The 27,041-nt window shown below is 42.7% G+C and overlaps 1 long non-coding RNA gene across 1 annotated transcript in view; it reads left to right on the top strand.

The window, feature by feature from the left end:
* The first annotated feature begins 1,336 nt into the window (after positions 1–1,336).
* The window catches only part of LOC149311568 (uncharacterized), a 35,070-nt gene continuing 9,365 nt past the window's right edge, over positions 1,337–27,041 (top strand). The window contains exons 1-2 of the long non-coding RNA XR_016281382.1: positions 1,337–1,773; positions 15,715–15,815. This is a non-coding gene — a long non-coding RNA (uncharacterized LOC149311568). The remainder of the gene's footprint in view (positions 1,774–15,714; positions 15,816–27,041) is intronic.

Below are 27,041 nucleotides of genomic sequence, written 5' to 3'. Positions count from 1 at the left end.
ACCCAGAATTATATTTTTATATTATATTCCTTTGTTTCCTTTTTGACAAAGAAGAGACTGAAATTATTACCAGGAATAAATCCAAACCTGTTTGTGGAGTAAGAGATATATGAAGAGTCTTGGGTCTAATCTTTATGGAAATAATCCTCAAAGCAGTGTAGTGGTTTGAGCGTTGGACTATGACTCTGGAGAACAGGGTTCGAATCCTTGCTTGGCCATGGAAACCCACTGGGCGGGTGACCTTTGGCAAGTCACAGATGGAGCCCTTGTCACTGAGATGAGTGAAACTCAAAGGTGTTTTTATCTGGTCAGGAATGGGAGTGCATAGGATGGACATCTGTAGGAACTGGCAGGCATGGATAATATTTTCAGCAGTAAGTGTGGCCCGTTCTCACCCATTCCTGCCCTAGTTTTGTCCAGATTCATACAATATTGATTATGATTGACTTTTACAGAACTTGTAGGCCTGATTCCTATCAGTCAGCTCAGGTTTGCCTCTTCCTCCAGCGGAGGCCAGTCACTGTGATGTTAGTGGGGTGATGTGTCCATTCTGGACTTAAACCCAAACTATAAAGGAACTAAGGGCCTAAATACCCTAAATGAACCAGATCCTGTCTGATCTTGGAAGTTGAACAGGGTCAGCCATGGTTAGTCATTGGATGGAAGACCCCCAACAAATCACAGATGCTGTAGGCTATATTTCAGAGGAAGGAACTGGCTAAACCACCTCTGAGTCTCCCTTACCTAAGAAAACCCTATGAAATTCATGGGGTCTTCATAAGGTGACAGGCAACTTGAAGGCACATGGACACATACAGACAGGGACACACATAGATAATATACACAGTATATCATATTGTAATACATGCTCTAAATACCCTAAAGGCTCCAGATCTAATCTGATGTTGGAAGCTAAGCAGGGTCAGCCCTGGCTATTCCTTGGATAAGAGACTGCCAATGGATCCCAGGTGCTGGAAGCTGTATTGCAGAGGAAGGAACTGGTAAAACCACCTCTAGTCTTCCTTGCCTAAGAAAACCCTAGGAAATTCATAGGGTCTCCATAAGCCAACAGACAACTTGAAGGCACAAACACACACACACATATAAAGAAGTAGTCCAACATGCTAAGCCTGTTCAGGTGGGTATGTTTTAGCCTTTTAGATCAGTGATTCTCAAACTCTGGGCTTCCAGATGTTTTGGACTTCAGCTCCCAGGAGCCTCAGCTATTTTGGCCGATGGTTTGGGATTCTGGGAGCCAAAGTTTATATAGACTCAGAGCTGGAAGAGACATCAAGGACCATCAATTCCAACCCTCTTGACATGCAGGAATTCACAATCAAAGAATCCTGACAAATGCCCATCCAGCCTTTGTTTAAAAATCTCCAAAGAAGGAGACTCCACCAGTCTCTGAGGGAATGTGTTCCACTGTCAAACAGCTCTTACCATCAGGAAGCTCTTCTTAATGTTGAGCTGGAATCTCTTTCACTGCAGTTTAAATTCATTGTTCCTGGTCCTAGTCTCTGGAGCAGCAGGAAACAACTTGCTCTATCCTCAATATGACACCCCTTCAAATATTTAAACAGGGCTATCATCTCACCTCTTTGACTTTCTCTTCTCCAGGCTAAACATACCCAGCTCCTTAAGCCTCTCCTCATAGGGCTTTATGGTTTCCAGACCCTTCACCATTTTGGTCTTCCTCCTCTGGACATGCTCCAACTTGTCAACATCCTTCTTGAATTGTGGTGCCCAGAACTGGATGTAGCATTATTCCAGGTGAGGTCTGGAGTAGTATTATTATATTTCTTTATCTAGGCACTATACTTCCATTGATGCAGCTCAGGATTGCATTGGCTTTTTTAGCTGCCACGTCACACTGTTGACCGATGTTGAACTTGTGGTCTGCTAAGACTCCCAGATCCCTTTCACATATATTGTATTCAGAGGCATATTTGACTCTGAAGATGAGCTCTCCATTTTGTGCTCATGCCGTGAATTAGCCTAATGCCTTTTTAAAGCCATTTGGGGGCAAAGACAAATCACTAGATCATATGGCAGTGAGTTCCGCAAATTCAAAATACTCTCTTAGTTTTAGGTCAGACTCCAACCTCTTGCCTGTCTGTACCTTCAGATAGCTCCCTGCATCTAACATTGGGAGGAAACTTTTCTCTCAGTCTTCACAGAGAGTTGCTTTTGGTGAAAAACCATCCCAACCCTTCCCTAGGCTTGCAGAAGGAACTCCACACAGTTTTGGGGATATTGACTCTGGATCGGAATGATACTATTGTTGCTTTTCTTCTCTCATAGGAACGTATAGCCTATAGCTCTAAAATTGTTCTAAAAGGCATTGGACCAAAGTCAGAGTTTCTTGAGCAAAACTTCCCGTAACCCTCCCTGTGAATGAAGGGCAACATATGCGGAGAATAGACTCTGGCTGGAAACGTTACAAGTGTCCATTTCTGCAAGGGGAGGGTCATTAGCTCCCCCCCCCCCTTTTTTTTTTTGTTTTTGTTTTGTTGCTCTGGATCAATCTAAGTGCTCCGAAATCATGACTGCCACCCGGGGAACTGAGCAGCGCAGACCGCTTAGTGATCGTAAAATATTAATAATGCTTCTAATTGATCCTCCTGCCTCCCCCTTGCTTTCCAAAACCATCCCCAACTAGTGCCCTTAGGAGATCCATGCAAGGAAAGAAGTGCATTTGCAGAGAGAGAGAGGATTATGATCTGACTAAAGAGGGGGGAATAGATGGAAGGAGAAGAGGTTGCCTTTATCCTTTTGACCCTGCGTAGATTGATTTGCGCAGAAAATGGGTGCAAGGAGCACTGTGGCATCCTTTCAAGCGTCCATTGGCAGGGGGTTTGGATCAATTCTGGGCCTGCAAAGATGAATGCAAAAGTGGGACTGGAAGGCAAGAGGAGATGGGGAGCATGTCCTAGAGGCACAAACATTAACATCGCCAGCAATATGGCTCCAGTGTATGGTGTCAAGGAGTTCCTGGGGCAGTTTCTCTCGCAGACTGTCCATATGGCGCTGGATATGAATAGTGGGTGAGTTTGCCAGCTGTCGCTAGGCCCAAACACAGACTGTAGTTTCTGGCTGCAGACCTTTCATGGCAGGGGAAAAATGTAAAAAGGAAGAAATAGGACAAATGGAACTTGTTCAGGTTATGCGCTGACATCTGGCAAGAACAGCAGAGAAAATTGGTGTCGCCAAAGAGCCCAAAATGGAGAGAGAATGCAGCCTTTCTTTCCTGCTTGCATCTTCCCCACGGATGCCTTTCTACTCTTTGTACAATGTTTGACTTCAGGGGAATGGGAGCTTTGACAATCACTCTTTTGAGGCAGGTTGTTGGGTTTCAGATGGTCCCGAGTCCAGATTTTGTTGTACATCTGCTCTTGCAAAAACATTAAAAGCTCTGTTTTGTGGTTGTTGTTGTTGCTGTGTGACTTCAAGTCATGTGTGGTGACCGTAAAGCTAACTTATCACAGGGTTTTCTTGGTAAGATTTGTTCAGAGAAGGTTTGCCGTTGCTTTCCCCTGAGGCTGAGAGAGTGTGATTTGCCCAAGGTCACCCAGTGAGTTTCATGGCCAAGCTGGGAATCCAGAGTCATAGTCCAACACTCAAAATCACTGGGCCATGCTGGTTTTGTGGGTACATGCCATCAAATCAACTTAAGACTTACAGCAAGCCTATGAATGAGAGACCTTCAAGATGCCCTACAGGCCAGGGAGACCAGACATCCTCCTTTTCCCGGACATGTCCTACATGTCAACCTTTTGTCCAGGAGGAATTCCACAATGTCTTCTATTCTGGGCATGGCTAAGCATGAATTCATATTTGCATGACTATTTTGAGTTTTTCTTTGCTCATGTCCTACATTTTTCCTGAATGCCCTCCATTTTGGAGTGCCTTGTCCTCCTGAGCGGTGAGGACATCTGGTCACCCTGCCCCCAGGCATCATCTGCCCTGCTCAGGTCTTGCAAACGCAGGGCAGCCCTTGTGGCTTCCCCTTTTTTTAGTGCCTTCAGTTTCATTGAGCATTTTATTAATTTCATTAATAAAATTCTACAAATTAGATTCTTGCTCTGTGAATGTACAATGATTTCATTAGTACTTCCTTCCTTCAAGAAGTTGGTGCTGACTAAATCAAAGTGATTTGCAATTTCATTTCCATACATAAACCTCTAACTATATATTAACTCTCCTATCAATCATATTATGCCTCTCAATAATATTTCCATAATATATCTATAACTCCAATATAGATGATGATGATGATGATGATGATGATGATGATGATGATGATGATGATGATGATTTATATCCTGCCCTGGGACACAAAGTTGCTTACAAGATTAAAAACAGTACAAGATAAAATTTAATGAATTAATTTTTAAATAACCAAACATTCCAGTCATTCACTGTTAGGTTCTTAATGCAAATTCTGTCTTGTCTTAATTCCAAAATCAAATATAAATTATCAAATACACTGAACTCTTAACAGGATTTAGTAATAGAAGAACAGACAGACAGATAGATCATAGAATCACATAGTATATCCATCACCCCATCTATAACTTTGATAAGTTATTAATGGTTCCCATCCTTTAATAAAGCATGTAGTCGAGTAAGCAAGTCAGTTTATCCATTTCAACTAAATCATATATTTTAAACTTCATTGAGCATTACCATCTTTTATCACCATATTATTTTAATGCAGTCAACCTGTTGTGCAATCGTCTTTTATTGTTCTTGGTTTGTATGTTTGGGGTGAGTTGCGTGGAATGCCATTTTTGGATGAAAGAAGAGCAATTAATCTATGTAGCTATCATAATTAGTGGTGCTATTATATGCCTCCAAGCCAGCCTTGACTTACAATAACCCTCTTCTAAGGTTTTCTTGGCATGATTTATTCAGACGAATGTGAAGTTGAAGGCTTTCAGGGCCGGCATCCATAGATATTTGTGGGTTTTTCAGGCTATGTGGCCATATTCTCGAAGAGTTTATTCCTAATGTTTCGCCAGCATCTGTGGCTGGCATCTTCAGAGGGAGTTTGCCATTGCCTGCTTTCCTCTGAGGCTGAGAGAGTGTGACTGGGGCAAGATCGCCCAATGGATTTCCATGGCTGAGCAACTGTTTTACTTCTGGTCTCCCTGAGGTTTAGTTTCCTGCCCCACTGCAGAAATAAAGCGGCTTGATACCAGTTTTACCTCCATGGCTCAATGCCATGGAAGTCTGGAATTTGTAGTTTGGTGGGGCACCAGAGCTCTCTCATAGGGAAGGTTAAACATCTCACAAAACTACAAATCCCAGAATTACCTAGCACTGAGTCATGGCAATTAAAAGGATGTCAAAGTGCTTTATTTCTGCAGTGTGGATACACACCCCAAGTCCAACACCAAACCACTACACCATGCTGGTTCTCCAGACCTCATAGTACAGTACTAATGTCACATGTCTGTGCCACTGGTATGTGTGAGATAGGAGGCATGTAATAGTTGTTTCAACAGTTTTCACCCCTTTGTTGTTATGTGTCATCAAACTGGCTTTAACTTATGGCAGCCCTATAAATGACAGACCTCTAAGATTTTCAGTCATCTGCTGAGGTCTTGCAGATTGGAGGGCCATGGCTTCCTTTCTTGAATTCATCCATCTCAAATGTGCTCTTCCCCTTTTCCTATTGCATTCCACTTTACTAAATATAAGTATTTCTTAGTGTGTCATGCCTTCTCATGATACATCTAAAATACAACAACCTCTGTTTGGCTATTTTGGCTTCAAGTTCAGGGTTGATTTGCTCTCAGACCCACAGATTTGTCCTTTTAACAGTCCATGATATCTGTAGGACTCTCATGCAGCACCATATTTCAATTGAGTTGATTCTCTTCCTATCAGCTTTCATGCACTATCCAGCTTTCACGGTTGTACAGAGAAATTGGCTTGGATGATTTGGACTTCTAATTAAAATTTAAAGATTTTTAATTTAAAATCTACAACCGACTTGCCTGAAATGCCCGATTTTATTGGTAAGGGCAGCCTCTTGCAAATGCAACTTTCCTTTGTTTTTCTATCCTTCTTCTATCTTTGTGTCTTATGGAGAAACTCATGGAGAAAATATACAATAGCTTCATTTTGCTGCTATATCTGGTATTGAGTGATAGAAGGCATGATAATAGCAGATTCTCTAGTGCTACCAAGCAAAATACATTGTACAGCTATTTTGTATGTTCTCTTTGAGAGTCTTGAGTTTCAATAAGAGACAAAGGTAGAAGAAGGATAGAAAAACAAAGGAAGGCTGCATTTGCAAGAGGCTGTCCTTACCACTAAAATCCTGCATTGCAGGCAAATGGGTTGCAGATTAACGTCTCTGGAAGCCACACTCTGAGACAAGCAAAAGGCTTTCCTACTTTCTGCTCCCAGGGCAAACGGCAAACATGTCCTCATGGTTTTCCTTCTCTCATAAAGGCACTTCCTTCGCTGTAGAGGTCAAAAGGGATGAAAAGCAAAATGGACACTTTTGCTAACATCTCAGTTGCCATAAGGTCTGGAGAACAGCCCATTCACTCTCTTTGCCTGCACCTGGTTATTAGTGTCCAAGAAAGTGGCAGTGGAGTCTGGGCTCACTGGGCTGGAAACATTTTAATTAAGTGGATTAATTAATCTTGACCCTGTCGAGATCATCACACCTTGAGGAAATGGAGCAGAACTTTATGCTCACTGAGTTATGGGAAATTTGTATAATGCACCTGGTTAGTGAAATTGCAGCACTGTGAAACTAAATGAACACTGTGCGCATGTGACCAGGCAAAAGGCACACCAGTGCACAACTATGCAGAACAGCACTGCAGGTGGGATATCACATCTGCAAACTTGACCTAAATATGGGCATTCTGCATTGGTAAGACACCAATGAAAGCCAGTATGGTGTAGTGGTTTGAGTGCTGGACCAGACTCTGGAGTTCAGGGTTCAAGTCCCTGCTTAGCCATGGAAACCCATTGGGTGACTGTGAGCAAGTCACACATTCTCAGCCCCAAAAACCTTGTGATAGGTTTATCTTGGAGTCACCATAAGTTGGAAATAGCTTGAAGACACACAACACCATTAGCATGCTGTTCAACATATGCTGCCGCACCTGGCTTAGTTGCACTCCTCGCAATAATTGTGGAGGTACAGTGGATTTTTGATAGCAAGGTATGCTGTTTTGATTGTCTTGCAAAATAGTTCAGGGTGGCTTGGTCTTGAATGAAGATCCATTAACTCTACAGAAGCACTGTTCCTTATGAAAACTGGAAGAAACTATACAGTAGCTTTCTAAATATGAAACAAAACGTCTGCTAGCCTTTTTGGAATCCCACTAGGGATGGATGTGGCTAAGGGGATTTTCACAATGAATGTTGATACTTCATTGTTAATCAGCATGCCATGGGTGGTCCTTTTTTGGCCATTGGTGGTGCTTTTTTGTTACTAGTGGTCCATTGGCACGTCTCTAGCCTTCTGCTCATGTTCAGTGCAAAATACCCTCTTTGAAAATGGGCAGATGTCTGAAGTAGATAAATCTGCACAAGGTTTCTCTTCTGAAGGAACTGAAAGAGCAGATCCAGTTCCTTTTCAAATCCAGAAACTAGTTCTTACCTGGAACCAGTTGAAAGATGAACAACTGTGGGAAGGGAGATCAATGGATTGTGATCTTGCTGTGGTCCACTGAGATTGGTCCCTCTTCTCCTATTTACCAAGCATTATTTTCTTTTCTAATTATTGTTTTTTCTAATGTATCATGTTTTGTTACGGTATGTCCAAAGTACAAAAGCCTAAGTTTGGTCATCTTGGCTTCTAGAGAGTGTTCAGGCTTCATTTGCTCTCAGACCCATTTCTTTGTCTTTTGGGCAGCCCACGGTGCAACTCTCCTTCTTCCAGCATTACATTTCAAATGTACATTAGCATATGCAAAGTCTTATACACAAAATGTTGCATACGCTAAGATATGTGCAAAGGCAGGCATTTAAAGTTTTAATGTTATGTATATATAGTGTTTGATTATTGTATTTTGTATTCTTTGTTGTGCACCGCTTTGATCAGTTTTGGAAAAGCGGTATATAAATAAAATTTATTATTATTATTATTATTATTATTATTATTAAAAATGGTAGCTGGCCTTTTAAGAGAAATACAATATATTGCAACCTTATAGGAAAGGCTGGGATGCAGGAATCGTTGGTGCATAAACATGGCAATGTACAAATTATCACTTTCCATGGAATTGCATGACACTGGGCTCTCTCTTCCTATCTCTTGCAGACAAGACCCTCAATACTTTGCAAGGAAAGTTAGGAAGAAGCTAGTTTATGTTTCAGCCCACCAGCAATGACAGCTATGGTCATTTTCCTCTGCCTCTAGAGTAGGCACAGATCTTCCCTTTTCCTTCCTGCTTGCTGTCACCAAAAACAGACACCTTCAGGATCTCCAGGGATGCTGAAACATGTAGACAAAGAGAACTTGGCCATCTTCCCACCTGGCAGCATTTCACTCTAAACCACCTAGACACAAATACTTGGATTATCTGGAAGCAAAGTCAAGTCAAGGAGCGGTCAGGCCAATGGGAGGAGGAGGAAGGAGGGTCACCCAAAGCAAAGTCACAGGGGCACCAGAGACAGAAGCAATGGCCAGGATCAGGACTTGACGGTGGAGTTATGCTACACTAACCCTATACAGAATAGTACTGAAATGGTAAATGCCCAGAGCTGTCACCTCATTGCAAAAGGTGCAATGCGCAAGAGACAGTGTGCAACACACTTTGATACCCAACTCCAAGTGCATTATTTTGCAACGGTGCCACCTGTAGAACCCCATTTCTGCCATTATCAGCTGCATGCATCTGTTCTGCATCATCCAACAAAGTCATCATCATCATCATCATCATCATCATCATCATCATCATCATCACCATCATCATCATCATCATCATCATCCCACCCTTCTTCCTGAATTGGAACTCCAGGCTGCTTGCAATTTAAAAATAAACAATTTGGCTGAAAACATTAAACAGCAGATATTAAAATGGAAGGATTAAACCAGGGGTAGGCAACCTGCGGCCCGCAGACCAGATGCGGCCCGGCAAGGCCTTGGGACCGGCCCTAGCCCAGTCCTGCCGCCGATTGCCGCCGGGGCCTTTGGCGTCTCGCGCGAGGGGCATGGTGGGGCAATTGTCTATAGAAGCCTCAGAAACAGGCATTTATCTTAACATTTTTTTAAAAACCAGCAATTTTTTTCGCGTGTCTGCCATTTTTTATTTAAAAGTGCCCTCCATTTGAAAATTTTGTCCTACATTTGTCCTGGCTTATTTATTTATTTAAATTTTTAAAAATTATTTAATTATTTATTTTTTGGCTTCGGCCCCCCAGTTGTCTGAGGGGCTGCAACCCAGGCCCCGGCTCAAAGGGGTTGCCTACCCCTGGATTAAACTGTTTACAATATTAAAACAATTTACACCGGCACTTAAAAAGACAAGAACTGAATTTTAAAAAGCAATTAAAAACAGCTCCCTTTAAAACAATGCAGCAGCTTGGAGATCGTTCTTTAAAAATGTTTGGTTTTCAAAGCCTGTCAGAATACAAAGGTCCACCTTTATGGATTGCTGTGTTTCAGACAGACATTGGTGATAGCAGGACAATAAAAAAGCAAAGTGCTGCCCTCAAATTATGCTAGCTTTTGAAGAGTTTGGTTAAAAAACAACTTCCAAGGGTCTTGTTCCCTCAACCGCAAAGGAGCTGTAAAGGTATGAATTTAGGAGTTGTCATTCAGCCCAGACAAGAACCCCGGAGGGGATTGGAAAGCAAAATGGTTTAAAATGCTGAGAACATTTATTGTGGTCTTAGGCAGTGGCTTCCACATCAGTGGAGCTGCAAATCTACCCCAGATTTTAGTGTGAACTTTAAAACTTCTAGACCAGGGGTAGGCAACCTTTTTGAGCCGGGGGCCGGGTTGCTGTCCCTCAGACAACTGGGGGGCCGAAGCCAAAAAATAAATAATTAAATAATTTTTTTAAAAAATTAAATATATAAATAAACCAGGACAAATGTAGGACAAAATTTTCAAATGGAGAGCACTTTTAAAAAAACGGAGGACACACGAAAAAATTTGCTGATTTTTAAAAAAATGTTACTATAAATGCATGTTTCTGAGGCTTCTATAGACAATTGCCCCCAAAGGCCCCGGCGGCAATCAGCGGCAGGACCGGGCTGGGGCCGGTCCCAAGGCCTTGCCGGGCTGCATCCGGCCCGCGGGCCGCAGGTTGCCTACCCCTGTTCTAGACCTACGTGGCTGGGCGGATTGTTCAGCCAAAGTCCGGATTAAACCCGGAGTAGATTTGCCACCCCACCAACATGGAAACCACCATCTGTCATGAATGCTCTTGGTGGCCACACAAATGCCCATGCGTGTGTAGAGGTGGCATTCAGGCCACATCTTCCCCGACTGTGGCTTCCATGTCCATAGGGCCAATGATGTGTCCAAAGTACAACAGCCTCAGTTTTGTCATCATGTGGCTTCTAGGAAGAGTTCAGGCTTGATTCCATTGCTTTTTTAAAGAACTCTTGAGATTCACAAGAGAATGGCATTCAGTGTACTGTCGACATTTCATTTTTCGTTTTTTAATCGCTCATTGGTGCCTTCCACATCAGTGGGTATGATGATGATGATGATGATGATGATGATGATGATGATGATGATGATGATGATTTATAGCCCACCTTCCTCGCAGAACAGGGACTCTGGCTTTTTGTCTGAAATTTAAAGAAGCTGCCCAAGGTGCTGAACCTATTTTGGAAACATGAGATGTGGTTCAGCGCTTTTAGATAGGTCCTTTGAGGTTTGGACTTGTTCGTGTGTGTTTGTATCCAGATTGCAAGGATGGGTGATCGGCGCAGCAATCTTCTAGAGTAGGGTTGGGAACTGTGCAAACTGGAAGCTGTACATAGACCTTGGGTGTGTCCATGTGGTCCTCACCATCCCAGACCCTCAAAAAACCCTCCATCAAACCACAGCTGGATGGACACAGGGAGGGAGGGAGTCCTTCTTAAATTAGTCCAGGAGTCTATGTTTCTGTGTTCTGAAAGTGGTGTCACTTCAAGCCCGCCTCTGCTCTGGTTTTGGCATCTTTTCTCAGGTTGTATGAGAGTACCTTGCTGAAGCAGTCATCTATTTTTCATGCCCTTGTTTCCAAAATCATAGCCATGTTGATTTGGAAAATCAGTTTGCAAAGGGATCTTATAGTACTGTTGAGACTAATGCAAAGAAAAGAGCTGGTGGTGTAGTGGTTTGAGCATTGGACTATGACTCTTGAGAGCAGGGTTCGAATCCCTGCTCAGCCATGGAAACCTACCAGGTGACCTTGGGCACGTTAAACGCTCTCAGCCTCAGAAAATCCTGTGATAGGTTCACCTTATTCTTGTTGTGTGCCTTCAGGTCTTTCCCAACTTGTGGTTTTCTTGGCAAGATTTGTTCAGAGGAGGTTTGCCCTTGCCTTCCCCTGAGGCTGAGAATGTGTGACTTGCCCAAGCTGGGAATCGAACCCTGGTCGCCAGAGTTGTAATCCAGTGCTGAAACCACTGCATCATGCTGGCTGTTAGGTTCGCCTTAGGGTTGCCATAAGTCAGAAATGACTTCAAGTCACACAACAACAAGAAGAAGGATGGGCTTTCATAAACTCAAGTCTATCTAAGCTCATGCTACCATGCTTCTTTCTTTAAGCCAGTCTCAAAAGTGCTACAGGTTCCCTTTGCATGCTCTTCTGTTATTGCTTGACGCAAAGGGGTTAGCAGTTGGAAGGCATCCAATGGCCATCTAATGCAAACCCCTGCCAGTCCAGGAATCCACAGCTAAAGGTGATCATTTGACTTCTGTTTAAAAACCTCCAACGAAGGAGCCCAGTACCTTCCATGGTAGTCTATTCCACTGCTGAACATTTCTTACCACCAGTAAGAGATCCTCATTTATGGATTGTCTTTTATCAAGAGCCCTAGTCAAGTGATGTGCAGGAAACTGTCCCATACCAGACGAAAGATTTGTTTGATGGCAGGGAAAAGCCATTCGTCTGTATCTGTGTATAATTTCATTGGTGCATCTTTTTCTCTTGCAATACCAATAGACATTAGGATTAGAATTACAGAATCCTAGCGTTGAGTGAGACCCCCCAAGGGTCTCTAGCCCCATTCTGCCATTCAGGAAGACACCGTCAAAGCCCTCCCTGAGACAGATGGCCATCCAGACCCTGTTTAAATACCTACAGCGGAGACTCTATCTCCCTCTGGGGCAACGTCTTCCACTCCGTTGTCTTGCCGTCAGGACGTTCTTCCTAATGTTGAGGTGGAATCTCTTTCCCTGTAGTTTTAAACCATAGCTCTATTGTGTCCTATTCTCTGGAGCTGCAGAAAACAAGCTTGCTCCATCTTCAATATGACATTCCTTCCAGTATTTAAACATGGCTATCATGTTCCCTCTCAACCCTCTCTTCCCCCGGCTAAAAATAATCAGCTCCCTTTTGTTGGAAGTCAAAGGGTACAAGAAACATATTTACCAGGAGCAAGTTACTTTTGGAAGGTAATGAAAGGGGAATAACATATTCAGGAACAACACTACTAATTCATTCACCTAAAAAGCAGAGGCAGCCTGTCATTTCAATGCCAGTGGAGCTGTAAACCTGCTCTGGATTTTAGTCCAAACCTTAAAAGTGCTGAACCACATCTCATGTTTCAAAAATACGTTCAGCACCTTGAGCTGTTTAAATTTTGGACTAAAAGCCAGAGCGGATTCACTGACATGGAAGGCACTACTGGAAATAAGTAATGCTTAAAATTACCTTTAAAGAGATTTTTTTTTAAAAGAAATGTTGAAATTTGTTAATTGGGCGCCGTTCTCTTGTGAATCTTGAGGGTTCGTTTTAAATGCAATGAAACCCAACCGAATGAGTAATACAATTAATTACTTTTCAAGCATTGCTCCAACTAATGAGAAGGAATTGTTCTCTAATCCTGCATCTACTAACAGAAATGAATTAATGTTTGAAAGTAAGGAAGAAGAGTAATAGTTTTTGAAAGCCAGTGTGGTGTAATGGGGCTATTGTGGTGCAGTGGTTTGAACACTGGTCTAAGAGTATGGGAGACAAGGATTTGAATCCAGACTCAGCCATGGAAAGCCAATTGGTGGCCTTGTGCAAGACACGCTCTCTCAGCCTTAGAGGAAGGTAGTAGCAAAACCCCTTTGAAGAACTCTTGCAAAGAAACCCCCAATTTTTAGAGCCAGTATGGTTTAGTGGTCGGATCAGAATCTAAGGCTTCATCCACACTGCAAAATTAATGCAGTTTGACACTGCTTAAAGTGACATGGCTCAAACCTATGGAATCCTGGGGTTTGCAGTTTTGTGAGATGTTGAGCCTTCTCTGTCAGAGAGCTTTGGTGCCACAGCAAACTACAAATCCCAGAATTCCACAGCAGCTAGTGTCCAACTGCATTATTTCTGCAGTGTAGATGCAGCCCTAGTGCCTGAATGCCTTCCTGCTGGAGACGCTGGGAACTCATCCCAGGACTTCCTTCTTGCAAAGCAGAGACTCTACCACTGAACTATGGTGCCCACAGTTTGAAAATAGCATGACCCAAACCTGGGAGGATGGATATGCTGTTTGGAGCCACCCTCTTTTCAATGCCTTAAGGACAGTAACCAACTGTGTACATCAGGGTGTGTTTGTGTGTGCAAATGCAGCAGGTCTAGGGGCCAGCATTTTCTTTGCAGGTGGGGTCTCCCCTCTGAAGAAGGTATTGAGCTGTGCTCCTAATTCTCCAACTAGCATCAGGAATCAGACATATCAAGTCAGTAGTATCCCTTGGCTTCTCTCCATTTCTTTTTGGCAAGTGTCTAATGCAGTACCTTACAAGCCATCGTCATGTCAGGTTCCAAATACAGTAGGCCCACTGTATTTGGATTGAAACATCCGCAGCTTGAAAATATTCAAAAATGTATAAAAATTTCAAAATCAAACTTTGATTTTGCCATTTTACTTAAGGGACACCATTTCACGATGCCATTGTATTTAATGGGATTCAGCATCCACAGATTTTGGTATCCATGAGGCATCCTAGAACCAAGCCCCAGCGGATACCAAGGGCCCAATGTACATTGCCATTGCATGACTCCCATTAAATACAAAGTGCCATTGAATGCTAGTTGTCTAATGATGAGAAAGATCCAACACTGAATACTCATGAGGTTCTGGGAAAAGGCAGTGAATATTCACCATCAGTGTTTGCAGAGGAGTATTTTATTTTGTTTTATTTTTTGCAAGGAGTGAGAATTGTTTCAGGTTCAAAAAACAAATTAATGGACATCTTTTGTCAAAGGCCAGCCCTACAAACCACCAAAACAATGCAAGCATTCTAGTCCAACTGAAGATGCATGACACGTTTTTTAAAAAAGCCATCCTTCAACATATACTTAGAACAGGATTGATCCTCTTTGGGGAGGAAAGGTTTTAGTAAATGCTTTTCAGTGATTATGGCAGTTTGTTACTTTAACCATGAAGTGTCCCCAAGCAGCCAAACAATCTACAATGTGTTTGCCCCTCTTTCTGTTCAGTTTCTATCCTTCCCTTATTGTTAACGCCCATTTCAGGATGGAGACCTGAGGAAACAAGCCATGGTTTACACAAGCCAGAGTTGTAAGAGCAAATCATGGCTTCTTACTGTGACCTATAGCAAACCATGGTTTGTTTGCAGGGATGGCTTCAAACACAGCAGCAAGCCAGTATTCATCGGACCAGAACATCCTTTACTGTCCTGTGCAAACTTGCCCTAAGAGTTTTAATGTAAATGTATTTAATTCACCTTCAAAACAAGCCATTATTCAATATATACATAGAGCAGGATTGATTTTCTTTGTGGGGAAAGCTTTTAGCATATGCTTTTCTGCAAGTTTGGCAGTTGTGTTGGTATATGAAGCCTTAGACTTGCAGTGGTTCCAAAACTTTGGTCCTCCAGATGTTTTGGACTCGAGATCCCAGAATCCCAGACTGTTGGCCACATTGGCTGGGGCTTCTGGGATCTGAAGTCCAAAGCACCTAGAGAATTACAGTTTGGGGATCACCGACTTAAGAGGAAAGAAAACTAGTGATGCTAGAATTGCCATTAGTTGTGTAATCTGTATATTAGTTCATTGATTTTGTTGGTTCATGTTTCACATATGCTCTTTGGGCAGGAGGGCACAAACCTTTTTGGCAACCAAAGGGAAAGCTCCCTTGAGATCATCTTTTCATCCTTACTTGTGGGAGTAGTGAGACAAGATCTGCTATGTATAAGGATTGCTTGGGTGGGCTTTATTGTTGGACTATAAGCTCCAAAAGCCCTGGTCAGTGTAAGCAACGGAGAGGAATGCTGGAAGCTGCGGTTCAACAGCATGCGGAAGGCCATATGACTCCCTCTTTGCTTTATTGGGGGAATGGGTATTAGGAGGAAAGTAGGAGAGGTAGTAGCAGGTCTTACACTTTGCTTATACTTTGTAAACTGCTTAGTACATCGGTAAGCAGTACAGAAACATACTTGCTATTGCTAGGCCAGTGTGGAGTCCCCCATCTGGAGACTGACAAATCCTTCCCTCGCCTTTCTTATTTATTGTCCTCAACACATTAAATTGTATTGGCCTCTAACTATTTGCTTTTGTCCCTTGATAGGATGGCCTCCTTTCTTCTTCTGACTTCATCTTCTCCTGACTGTCTGTTCCTTGGGATAGAGAGAACTGCCTCTCTTTATTGGGCTGGAAAGGATCATGCAGGTAAATGACCTCTTCCAAATTAATCTTTCCTTTTTGAATCCTGAGATGTGGGTCTAAATGATCTTTGTTTGTCCCGACTAGAGTAGAGCTACTGAATCAACTGGATTTAGCTAGGTAACAATTGCTTCAATGGGCCTATGCTAACTGGGGTTTTGTTGTTGTTCTAAACCTTCAAGTTGACTGACTTTATTGCGACATTTCTTGGCAAGGTTTGTTCTTCAGAGGAGAAGTGTCATGGCTTTCCTCTGAGGCTGAGAGGATGTGACCTGGCCAAGCTCACTCCATGGTTTTCCATGGACAAGCAGGGATTTGAACTGTCATCTCCTGAAGTCATAGTCCAACACTCAAACCATGCGGGTGGCCCTCTTATTGGGTTTTCTTGGCAAGATTTCTTCAGGAGTTTGCCACTCCCTTCCTCTAGAATCATAGAAGAATAATAGAATCATAGAATAGAATCATAGACTCATATAACTAATCATAGTTATAATTGAATTCTTAGCGTACAAAAGATGAACCTGTGCTAGAAAAGTAGCAGAGCTTTCCCCCTGTGCAAATATGGACACCGTAAGGGGGAAGCTATCACAGGATTTTCTGAGGCTGAGAGCGTATGACTTGGCTAAGGCTATCCAGTAGGTTTCCATGGCTGAGTGGGGATTTGAATCCTGGTCTCTAGAGTTGTAATCCAATGCTTAAATCACTATGCCAAGCTGACTCTTAATTTGTACTGTTCTAAATTGGCTGGTAGCCATCTTGAGAAAGGTGGCATTTAGTAATAATAATAATAATAATAATAATAATGATGTTGTTGTATGCCTTGATGTTGTTTCCCACTTATGGCAATCCTAAGGCAACCATATCCTGGGATTTTCTTGGCAAGTTTCTTCAGAGGGGGTTTGCCATTGCCATCCTCTGAGGCTGAGAGAGTGTGATTTGCCTATGGTCATCCATTGGGTTTCCATGGCTGAGTAGGGATTCACACTCAGAGTTTCCAGAGTCACAAACCAACATTCAAACCACCATACCATGCTGGCTCTGATAATATAATAATTGTAATTCACGCAGCAGAGACTTTTTACTGTGCAATGCCAATGCTTCTTCCATGCACTTTTTGCAAGGCACTAAGGAAGTGGAGAGGAAGCAGGAGGGTTAAAGGGAAGGAGAGAAGGAGACGCAGACGGCAACTGGCAAGCAGCAGCAAGTGTGGAGCAGTACTCCTTCCTAATTAAATTGTAATCCTCCCAAGCTTACAGTTCTAAGACTTTCATCAAGCCAAAAGCCTCCAGGCTCCGAAGGAAAGGAGGGGGAGACTTGGATGGATCCTTGCAAGTTGGTCAACAAAGCATATGGTTCCCCCACCCGAACCCACCCCAGGATGGCTCAGAGGCGATTAAAGGGGGTAGGCGGGCGAGGGAGGCAGGTTTAAGCCCTTTCCTCTTAGATGCAAGAAGAGTGGCGACACTCGCCCAGGCCCTGGGTAACCTTACCTGCTGTTGGCCTGGTTCACTGTGTTCCTATGGAGCTTCTCTTCTGCTTTTTGTGTTTGCATGTTGTTGTTTTTAACACAGGCTGAGATCTTATATGGTGCTGGTGTGTGTTGCATTGTTTCTGACCTATGGCGAGGGCAAGGAGAACCTATCATACGGTTTTCTCAACAAGGTTTGTTCAGAGGAGGATAGCCGATGTCAAGAATGCGGGGAGCTGCAGTTCAACAGCACCTGGAAGCAGGGACGTAGCCAGGATTTTAGGAAGGGGGGGGGTCCAGCCTAAGAGCCACCATTATAATGGGGCTTGGGTGCGGTGGCGCAGCAGCACGCACCATTCATTTTTCTAATGGAAGGGGGGGTCCGGACCCCAAGAACCCCCCCCCCCCTTGGCTACGTTCCTGCTGGAAGGCTGTACGTTGCCATTCAGTCTTTCTCAAGTTATCAGATGTGTTGGGCCAACAAAAATTTTCCCAGTGTGCCAAGGACTTGCACCATGTTATTGTTGTTGTGTGCCAGTTAAGTTGTTTCCGACTTATGGCAACCCTCAGGCAAATCTATCATAGGGTTTTCTTGGCAAGATTTGTTCAAATGAGGTTTGCCATTGACTTCCCTTGAGGCTGAGAAAGTGTGACTTGCTCAAGGTTTCATGGCTAAGGAGGGAATGGAACCCAGGGTCTCCAGAGAGTCATGGTCTAACACTCAAACCACCACACCGCACTGTGGTGCTTGCATAGGGCAAATCTACATGCATCTGGTTGCACAGTGATGATGTGCCAGCTTGTTTTCCCCTGGCATAATAGGGAATGACACACAGTGGCTGCTTCTGCAATCCCAGGGAAGCAAGGGACACTTTGAAGGCACTGGACAGTAGTTATGCACCATGCAAGAATGTGCAATGAACAACAAGGCTGGAACCCTCTTGGTTAGTCCAAAGCACAGCAGATGCTTGCAGAGGTGATATGATAGCCCTGTTTAAATATCTGAAGGGATATCATATTGAGGAGGGAGCAAGCTTAGCTTGTTTTCTGCTGCTCCAGAGACTAGGACCCAGAACAATGGATGCAAGCTACAGAAAAAGAGATTCCACCTCAACATTAGGAAGAACTTCCTGACAGTAAGGACTGTTTGACAGTGGAACACACTCCTTCCTCGGAGTGTAGTGGAGTCTCCTTCTTTGGAGGTCTTTAAGTAGAAGCTAGATGGCTATCTGTCGGGGATGCTTTGATTTGGATTTCTTGCATGGCAGGGAGTTGGACTGGATGGCCCGTGCGGTCTCTTCCAACTATGATTCTATGAGATCCGATCAACCAGGTGCTGAATGGTGAGCCATTGTATAGGCAAATGTGATGCAAATTGATGTTGCATGTTTATAATTAATGTTGTACATGGTACAGTCTGCCCTTGGTATCTGTTGGGGTTTGGTTCCAGGAGTGCCTATCGATATCAAAATCCATGGAAGCTCAAGTCCAATAGCATACAATGGCATAGCGAAATGGTGCCCCTTCTATAAAATGGCCAAAGTAATCTTTGCTTTTGGAATTTATATTATTTTCTTATTATTTCCAAGCCATGGATGGTTGAATAGATGGATAAAAAAAATCAGCGGATACAGAGGCCTCACTGTATATTAATCTGTTGTTGAAGAGGTGGGGAACAATACAGCATACAACAACAAACATACAACATCATTTTAAAAAGAACAAATAAGACAAACACATATTAAAACAATCAATTTATGTTTAAAATTCACGGTTTAAAAGTCATGTACCTGCCCGAAGAGACCGGTCTTTAATGCTGTTTTAAATTTGGACGGTGTATTCCGCTGTCAAATCTCTCTTGTCAGGTCATTCCACAGTCTAGGGATGGTTGAAGAAAAAGTCTTCTGGGTGCATGACTGAGAATTCTAAATACCCCTCCTTAAAACCGCCAATACCAGAATGCAACAGAAGGCAGCTAGAGGAGTCAAAGTGGAATAGTAGCACTTTAAGAGTATAGTGTGATAAACATCTATGATTCTAAGAGTCAGGGATAGCCCCTGAGGTCTGAGAAGCCTAACAGAAATGCACAGAACAATTTCTGTGTGTTTTGAGGTCATGGAGACCATGGCGTAGTGATTTGAGCATTGGACTATGACTCTGCAGATCAGGGTTCGAATCCTGACTCAGCCATGTAAAACCACTGGGTGATCTGGGACAAGTCACCCTCTCTCAGCCTCAGAGGATGGCAGTGGCAAACCCTCTCTGAAAAACATTGCCAAGAAAACCCTATGACAGGGTCACCTTAGGATCAGGTGATCCTATAAGTCGGAAATGACTTTAAGGCACACAACAGCAATAAACACACAACCCCAGGAATCCTATATAAGCTGTTGCATTGCATATCTTTATGTATAGTTATACCTACATGTATAGTTATGACCTGGATTGGTCCAAGACTGCTTATGATCCCCGACTGTTGATATGATTGTTTATTGACTGCAATGATTTTTAACGGTATTTTATAGTGTGATATATTGTAAATTGTAGATATTATTTTAGGAAGAGGGGAGAGTGGGATTATTTTATTGTATTTCTGGTTTTATGATGTAAGCCGCCTCGATCACATGGAGAGGCAGGATAGAAATTATTATTGTTGTTATTGTTATTATTGTTATTATTATTATTATTATTATTGCAGCAGGGGCTGCAAGAAACCTCTTTAGTGAGTTGCAAATATTTGCAATGGAAAGCACCTGCAAGTGCAAGTGCTCCCGTTGTGCATTGGTTATTTGGATGGCTCTGCTATGCAGTAATGTAACATTATCATCATAATGTAATTTTGATCACCAAATTGTGATTCTTTTTAAAATCTGGCTGTTCACTGGAGATGGAAGTTACGCAGGTAATTCTAATTCCCACGTACGTAAGTTCACTTATGAAGATATAGCTCCCCAGCTAATAATATCTGTTGTCCTAGTTCTGTGATGGTCCATTACACAAAGATGAGCTGGTATCTTTTTGATGATCAAGGCCATCATAAAGGAAATAAATCTATCACAGTCCAAAATATGAGCAGCTAGATTTTAAAAAGAACACAGAGTGGTTGATCAAAACAATACAGTGATGATGATAATATCTCCATGGTATTTTGATAATATTAGAATATCAACATCATAAAACAATATGAAAATAAAGCAAGCACTTGGTTAATGGCGCTGTAACTTCATTTATTTTATTTTTTAAAAAAGATTTTATTATTGAATTTTAAAAAACATACATAAAGAAAACAACCAATAAACATTTATACATGTGACCAACTCAAAATATACAACACACCAAAAAGTCACGGAAAACAAAACAAAACACCGAACAACATTAAAACCCCAAAACAGTAACTTGATTTTTTTTAATCATCAAGGTGTTTGTTTTGCTCTCTCTAATTTCGTTGCAAACTGCCTTGGGCTATAAAATAAAATATTTCACATATATTAAAACATATTTTAAAATATTATTAAAATAAAAATAAAATAAAAATAAAATCCACAACCCAACAGATCAAAACAACTCATGATTACCCTGTCTGTCTGTCTGTCTGTCTGTCTGTCTGTCTGTCTGTCTGTCTGTCTATTGCATCCTCCCCCATCATCCTGCTGAAAAACATTAGGGCTCTGCATAGCTAACACACATAATGGGAATTAAAGTCATGATGAGAACTGAAAATATTAAAAACAGTTTCAAAAGGCCAGTAAAATCAGTTTAAAAACCATTTTAAAAACACATGCCTGTTTTCACAGCCAGGTTTTCACTTAGTAGTAAATTGAGAGCAACCTCAACACCAGTCCCTCCTCCAAGAATGCCTGAGGTGCATTCCACAACTGAAAAGCGCATTCCACAACTGGGACACAATGATTTAATTCCTGTTGGTGCCTTAGCATGCATAAGTTCCCCTGCCATACTGCTTGGATATGTTTGTTCATCACAGAATAGCCATAACCAGTTCAAGGGGTTGGACATGGAGTTGTACATGCAGCACTATTGTGCATGGTTGGTTATGTGCATTGTGCATGAATGTGCATTATGCATTGCCTATGAGGTGCACATGTGTGCTTGCTTTATGCATTCAGTTGCACAGTGTTGAAATTCAATGGTGAATCAGTGTTGTCCCTTTGCCTCATAACTCCATGAACATAAAAGTGATGCACCATATCCCAAATTTCCACCAGCCTTGGAGAAAGCCATCTCTTCCCTTTCCACATGATGCATGAGCAATAGGACACAGAGGAGGGTGCAAACGTGATCCCATCCTTTTGTGGAGAATGAGGAGCTTCTGGATGATGCTCAATGTGGTGCATAAAAAGAGAGACAACATTTTTTTAAAGTCTAAAATGTCTGTCTTGGTTGATGGGACTCTTTTGCATGGCGCCTGAAGGAATTTGGAGACTTGCCTGTGGAAATCTATGAAAAACAAATGCGAGATTTCCTTGCTTGGAGACTGTTGGGAAGCAAATCAGATGCCTTTTCAGCCCTTGTTTCTTTCTGACCGAGACAAAAGCCTCACTCCTGTCCTGTGTATGGCACTGGTAGAATTCACTGTGAAAAGACTCTATCAGTGAATTACCATAGGGCCATAAACAGAGCAGAGAAAGATCCACGAGATCATCTCCACAGCCATCTTTGCCTTCTTTGCTAACTCCTTAGTAGCTGTCTTAGTGGTCAAATTGGAAGGCCATCTAGTTCTCCAAAAGCCATCTAGTTCAACCCATGTTAATGAAGGAACCTGCTATCAAGATAATCGTAAGAGGAGGAGATCCATGGCATGTTGAGTCTCCCTCCAATGGACAGTGGCAGCTGAAGGTCCACCATGTCAGTGCAATGGTCAATCTTCTCTGAGATTTATGTCTCTTTCCTACTACAGGTTGAGTCTCCCTTATCCAAAAAGCTTGGAACCAGGAATGTTTTGGATTTCAGACTATTGTTGTTGTTGTTGTTGTTGTTGTTGTTGTTATTATTATTATTTCAGAATACCTGTATTGGTTGACCCGATAAAGTTATCACTGTGTTGTTGATGAGGGATGTTGTTGTACTTTGCTATATGGTCAGCTCCCATGGATATGTATTTGCATATATGTACATAATGAGATATCTTAGAGATGGAACCCAAGTCTAAACACAACATTCATTTATGTTTCATATACACCTTTATACACATAACCTGAAGGTAGTTTTATACGATATTTTTTAAATAACTGTGTGCATGAAACAAAGTTTGTGCAGACAGAACCATCAGAAAACAAAAGGCATTGCTATCTCAGCCACCCATGAAAAAAGATTTGGTTTTTGGAGTATGTTAGATTTTGGGATTCCAGATAAGAGAGACCCAACCTGCACACAATTGTAGTGCTTTAATACCACTTTAACTGCCATGGCTGCAGCCTATGGGATCCTGCATGGACTAAATCCTACAGGTTTGTAATTTGGTGTGGCACTAGAGATCTCTGGCAATCAGTTCTAAGAACATCAGCAAACTACAAATCCCAGGATTCCGTATCCTGGATCCATGAAAGGTAAAATGAAGCCAAAATGCTATAATTGTGTAGTGTGAAAGATAGCTACACTTTAAATGCTCAAGATGCTGAGGCTAATTGAGAAATCGGGTGCAGCACTGTGGAGCGGTCCTTTAAAGGTCCGACTACAACTCAGAGCAGATTCACTCCTTCTCCTAAGAGAGACGCTACCCATGGACACATCAAGAGAACTGTTGTGTTGTTGCTGGCCTCATGAGAATCAAGTGTTTTTCTGGAGGGATGGTGGGTGTCATTTCTTTGGTGTGTTTTAAAAAGATTTCTAGCCCTTTCTATTCTTTGGGATTAAGGCTGTCTTTGGGGCCTCTTTCATCTACCCAAGAAGTTCATCATGGTTCTCCATGCCCAAGAGGTGGATGAAGATGGAGTATTACTTCTCTTGGCTTCCTGTTCCAGGAAGGATATCTGGAACCAGCTTTAAAAACCCTCTGCTTAGCCCTTTTTGGCACTAGCACATTTTTGCTGTGTTATTTATGCGTTGAGCAATTATGTGTAGTGCCAATATGGGAGAAGATGGAGATCACGGAGGTGTTTGCTTTGTCCGGGGGGGAATGGGGTCCACAGCTCACCACAATGGGAACCTTTTGAGCACCTTTGAAACCAGTGCTTCTGAAACTACTCAGGTTCTGTCCTGTGACTGATTTTGCTCTCATATCTCCAGGGTTGTGGGTTCAAATCTCATGCTGAGGGACAACTGAAGCCAATGTTAGAAGCAAGGTGGAATGGACAGATATGTGTTTAAAATGGAGTAGACTATCAAGGGCTCTAGGCAACATGGCTGACCTTTGTAGTCATTCCAGAGCAGACCAAAAGAGGCATTCCTTTACAAAGTTACATAACTATGGGATGTTACAGTTAGAAAAATGAAGGGATGGAGACCAGATAGCTTAAAAAGATAAAGATAGAGAAGGATGGAAAAGCTCATGAAGACCATGTCCTGTCCTATTGAGTAGCAGATGATGGTGATAGACAAAAAGGAAGGGCTTACTGGCAGATACAGCCTCCTGGAGTGGGCCACAGCTCAGAAAAGTTACTTTTTAGGATTTCTAGAATCCCCTCTGGCCAGAATTATGTATTAAGTGCATGCATATGATTAGCACAACTATGATGTTGTTGTGTGTCCTCAAGTGGTCTCTGATTTATGGCAAACCTCAGGTGAACCTATTGCAGGGTTTTCTTGGCAAGATATCTTCAAAGGTTTGCCATCAGTGGCTTCCTCTGAGGCTGAGAGAGTGTCCAAGGTCCAGGGTCACTGATTGGGTTTCCATGGATGAGCAAGAATTCAAATCCTGGTCTTTCAGAGTCCCAGGCCAATAATGAAACACTTATACCGTATCATGCTGACTTAACAACAACTGTTCAGATCTTGAAATATTGTCACGCAGACTGCTGCCACACTGCAGAATTAATGTAGTTTGACACTAGTTTGCCATGGGCTCCTGGGATTTGTAGTTTGTTGTGGCTAAGGCTGCCATAAAACTACAAACCCCAGAATTCCATAGCATTGGGCCATAGCAATTAAAGCGGTGTCAGACTGCATTAATTCTGCAGAGTAGATGCCGCCTCAGATTCTCTCTCTCTGTTACACACATTCACACACTTGCATTTAAAAGAATGACTTTGAAATTCAACCTCAGCATTGACTGGAGTTTGGGTAAGTAGGAAGGTGTGTTGGAATGAAATGGCCTCTCTGATAAACAGTTTAAAAGGATGTCTCCTTTTAGACAGCGGCACCATCAATCCCTCTTCATTTTGTCTCGGATTCAAATTCTCTCTGCAGCCTTTGTAGTCTGGGCAAGTTTGAGCAAAAGCACATCTCCTCCGGGTGGATAACATGTGGGGTTAGCATGTGTCACTCGATGGCTTCATTAACGTATTAGATGTATTCTGATTAACGTATTAATGTATTCTAATGTTTAAAATGTTTTAAATGATGCATTTGTTACATATCCCTCTGACATATTACTAGATGTGGGAAATGCCCCCTCTCTTCTGCCCTCACTCCTCTATATCTTTAATCTCTCTCTCTCTATATGGGTTCCTTCCCTTCTGACTTCAAACATGCTCTCGTTTCCCCAATTCTGAAGAAACCCTCTCTCGACCCCTCTTCTTTGTCTAGCTATCATCCAATTTCTCTTCTTCCTTTTCTTTCTAAGGTCCTAGAACGGGTCGTTTATTCTCGCTGTATTAAGTTTCTTGAAGCCAACTCCATCCTGGACCCTTTCCAGTCTGGCTTCCGCCCGCGGCACTCTACAGAGACAGCCCTCACCAAGATCTCAAACGATCTCTTGCGGGCCAAGGCAAACGGCCTCTACTCTATTCTCATTCTTCTTGATTTGTCTGCGGCCTTTGACACTGTTGATCACTGTCTCCTGGTTGATTTACTTTCTGACCTTGGGTTCTGACTCTGCTCTCGACTGGTTTAAATCTTACTTGTCAGACAGATCTTTTGCAGTGGTCACGGGTGGTCAGACTTCGTCCTCTGTTCCCCTATCTGTTGGAGTTCCCCAGGGCTCTGTCTTGGGTCCCCTCTCTATATACACTGTCCCTAGGTAAACTCATCAGTTCTTTTAGTTTCTCCTATCATCTGTATGCCGACGACACTCAGCTGTATCTCTCCACCCCTGACCTTTCAACGGGGCTTGAACAGCAAGTTTCTTCTTGTCTGACTGCCATCTCTCAGTGGATGCGGCTTCGGCGCTTGAAGCTCAACATGTCTAAGACTGAGCTTCTCGTCTTTCCACCTAAACCCACCCTTCATTATTCCTTTTCTGTTTCTGTTGACGACACTTCTATTCAACTGGTTCATCAAGTCCGCAATCTTGGCTTCATTTTTGACTCTTCTCTGTCATTCATTCCCCAGATCCAGGCCACCGCCAAGGCCTGTAGATTCTTTCTCTACAACATTGCCAAGATCCGTCCATTCCTCTCAGCCTCTACTGCCAAGACTCTGGTCCATGCCCTAGTGGTTTCGCGACTAGATTATTGTAACCTCCTTCTGACAGGGCCTCCTCTTTCACACCTCCATCCTTTAATCTCTGTCCAGTATTCAGCTGCCCGTATTGTCACATCCGCTTGCCGCTTTGACCATGTTTCTCCTCTTTTCTCCTCCCTTCATTGGCTCCCCTTCCCCTTCCGCATCCGGTACAAGCTTTTATTATTGACTTTCAAAGCCCTCCATGGATTGGCCCCTCCTTACTTATCTGACCTTCTTTCTCCTTACATTCCTACTCGCACCCTCCGCTCTGGTAGTCAAGGTCTCCTGTCACAGTGTAGGACTACCACTGCCCCCTCCCAAATTCGTCCCTTCTCGCTTGCTGCCCCTTACTCCTGGAACCTTCTTCCCCCACATGCACACCTCATCACTTCTCTACCCAGTTTCAAAACTGAGTTAAAGACTATATTGTTTAGAGAAGCGTTCCCAGAGGCGAGCCCCTCTCTGACCCAGGAAGCCTCCTTTTAACCATCCATTAAGAAGCCAAGCCCTTCCTCCAGTCCATCTGCCTTGGTCCAGGCCTAGGAGGTGGAGAAGAACTGCTGGACCTGATCCCATTCCCCACCACCACTCCTTTCTCCTTTTGTGTCATGTCTTCTTAGATTGTAAGCCTGAGGGCAGGGAACCGTCTAACTAAAAGATTGTTTGTACAGTGCTGTGTAAATTTACAGTGCTTTATAAATAAAGGTTAATAATAATAATAAATGGTACAGAAATGGAAATTATTGTTGTTATTTGCTGGAATCCTGTATCAGCTACTTAGCTAAGTACAATGAGCGCTTAGTATCCGCTGGGGTTTGGTTCCAGGATCCCAATGGATAATAAAATCCATAGATGCTCGTCTCATTATATACAATGGGGTGCTATTATTATTATTATTATTATTATTATTATTATTATTACAGTGGGATCTTGGTAGCCACTCGGGTTTGGTTCTAGGATAACAAAATCCGTGGATGCTCAAGTCCCATTATATTATTACTACTACTACTACTACTACTACTACTGCTACTACTACAGTGGGCCCTTGGTATCCATTGAGGTTTGATTCCAGGACACTTCCCCCATGGATGCCAAAATCTGTGGATGCTCAAGTCCCATTAAATACAAGGGCATAGTAAAATGGTATCTGTGAATATAAAGTAGCAAAATCAAGGTTTGCTTTTTGGTATATATACACCTGTGTG

Source organism: Sceloporus occidentalis, unplaced genomic scaffold (genome assembly GCF_023333645.1).
Source record: "Sceloporus occidentalis isolate IW3139 unplaced genomic scaffold, rSceOcc1.0.p SCAF_5, whole genome shotgun sequence".
Taxonomy (NCBI): Eukaryota; Metazoa; Chordata; class Lepidosauria; order Squamata; family Phrynosomatidae; genus Sceloporus; species Sceloporus occidentalis.
Note: the sequence above shows the minus strand (reverse complement) of the source record. Positions and strands in the feature narration are given on the sequence as shown.